The sequence below is a fragment of the Pteropus vampyrus genome, unplaced genomic scaffold (genome assembly GCF_000151845.1).
Source record: "Pteropus vampyrus isolate Shadow unplaced genomic scaffold, Pvam_2.0 Scaffold74, whole genome shotgun sequence".
NCBI classification, from domain to species: domain Eukaryota; kingdom Metazoa; phylum Chordata; class Mammalia; order Chiroptera; family Pteropodidae; genus Pteropus; species Pteropus vampyrus.
The window spans coordinates 6,337,373-6,339,776 of record NW_011888855.1 but is presented as its reverse complement, the minus strand read 5'-3'; positions in this window follow the sequence as shown (position 1 = coordinate 6,339,776).

Genomic DNA, 2,404 nt, shown 5'->3' with positions numbered 1-2,404 from the left:
CCCCGGCCATGCTAGGCTGGGCTAATTCGTGCAATTAGCATTTCCTGAGTGCCTGCTATGTGCTGAGCCCCGGGCTGATGCCAGGGAAACAGGAACTCACGCTCCCACAGCCTGGGCGCCTCCCACACCTACTTGGACTACCCCCACCCACCTGCCTTTGAAATCTGGGGTCTTCTCAGCCATGAACCAGAGTCCCCATTGCCTCTCACCATTTGAGGGGCTTTGCCCAACCCAAAGCACAAGCCTCCCAGCTGGGAGGAACCCAAACACCCCCAGGAAAGATGGAAAAAAGGCCCAGGACCACCTCACTCTGCTCATCCTGTGGCTGTGAAGCTGGGGCTTGACGGAAGGATGGAGGTGTTGAGGGCAGCATTTAGATGACCTCCCATGAACCTCTCTTGAAAATGAATATGAAGAAACTCAACAAGGAAAGCTCTGTGAGGAACAGAAGGGGCAAAAAGACAGGAGACAGCTGTGTCACAGTTAAGGGAGTCCTCGGCCAGCACCCAGTCAGTCACTTTATCCGTAAAATGGAAATACTATTCTCTGCTCAAAGAGTCACCGCAAAGATAGGACAAAACAGGGAATGTCCAAGGCCCTCGCATCCTGAAACATGCTCCACGAGAAGGGGTTATTGCCGTCACTGTTAAAAGCTAGAAGGCTGCGCGCCCCCAACCCCGGTGAGGCAGAAATCTACACTTTGCTCCTGGTTCTACCTCTAACTTGCTGTGAGACCTCAGGAAGTTAGGAAAGACTCGTCCAAGGCAATCTTTAAAGTCCTTTAGGCTCTGATACCATTGACTGATTCTGTGATGTGGCCACCCCATGGCAAAGTGTCCCCTCCCAGAGGTCAACTCAACCCCCTCCCCCATCAGTGTCATGGGAGTAGGGGGAGGGTCTTGGCAGGACAGGGTCAAAGATGTCACCATCACTCACCTTTGGGAGCCTCGCCCCTATCTGGGGATGCCGGGACCCCTCTGCTTCCACTTCTTGTCTCTGCTGGCACCTGGGAGAAGAAAGTGCCTGGACCATCTCTCTACCATCTCCACACCCAAGGAACAGGAAGAGCAAAGCGGCAGTGCCTGTGCTGAGAGGGGAAGGCAGAGACATTTATAAATGACCCTCTTTGCTGTTTACGAGACACCTTCTGAGAGAAAGCAGAAGAGAAATAAACTTGAAGTAGAGAGACCTGGCTGGTGTCCGAGATGCGCTTTGATAAGGCAGCTGTGCCAGCGTTTCTTCTGTTTTTATGGCCACCTTTACGGCCCTGTGTTTGGGACTCTCAATCAGGGGCCGGAAGGAGAGAGCAAGCAAGATCCAAGGCAAAGAGCCTCCCCGGCAACTCCACGAGCAGATACCACCTCATCTGGAGATCAAGATAACCCCGTTTTCCTCCCAGTCCAGGCAGCTGTCGCCCAGACATCCAGATCTGGGTGGACAAGGAATTCCTGAGCAGAGCAGTAAGTCTGCAGAGCCAGGACCTCCTGGAAGCCCTGACTGGGCTGTAGTCACACAAAAACAGGGCTGGGGCTGGAATTCTGAGACCGGCAAGCAGCCCCCATGAGGACACTCTGTAGCCCCTGTCCCAGCACCCACTGAAGTGGGCAGAGTGTCTCAGGGCTTCCTCCCCCAGGATAACCTAGTGCTTCCTGCTGAACCTAAGGTCATGACGGCCTCCCAGGGGTGGCACCCAGGCCGGGGCTAGGGCTCTACCATCCCCGCCTGCCCTGAACTGGCCAGGATTATATAATGGTCAAAGACATGGCAGGGAGGAGCTCTTCCATCAAGCACCCCAGGTCTGAATCCCAGCCCCTCCCTTACTGCCTAGAACAGTGATGCCCTCTGGGCCTTGGTTTTCTCATCTGGAAAATGGCCCATGCAAATAATCTCTCATCTTGCTGGATGAGGCACACAGAAGGAGCTCAACAGATAGGAGCAGCTTCATATGGGGTGACTGGGCACCTCAGCAGTAAAAGGAGCTGAGATGCCAGTATTCAGCACCCATTTTCCCAGACCAGCCATGCCCTGGGAGCCTGACACCTTTATGCTAGCCTCACCTGCATGATGATGGGTGACCCTATCACCAGCCCCACTTGTGTGGCAAACCTTCCTGGGCTCCTAACCTGGCCCCCTGTGCTTGAGAGTGGGGGGCAGTGTTACAGAAATGGAAAAAGGCATAGTCCTGACTCCCAGGGAGTCCACAATCTGCAGCCAAAAATAAACCTACAAATACAAAAAAAAAGCGTAACACTCAGGACTGTGCCAAGGGAGCAGGACAGTAGATACAAGCACAGTCAGGGAAGAGGGGCTAGAAAAGCAGCTCAGAAGAGGGGTCTCTGGGTTGGGCCTGGAAGAGTGAGTAGGAGTTGGCCAAAGAAAGAGGAGGAGGAAGAAGCCATTCTCT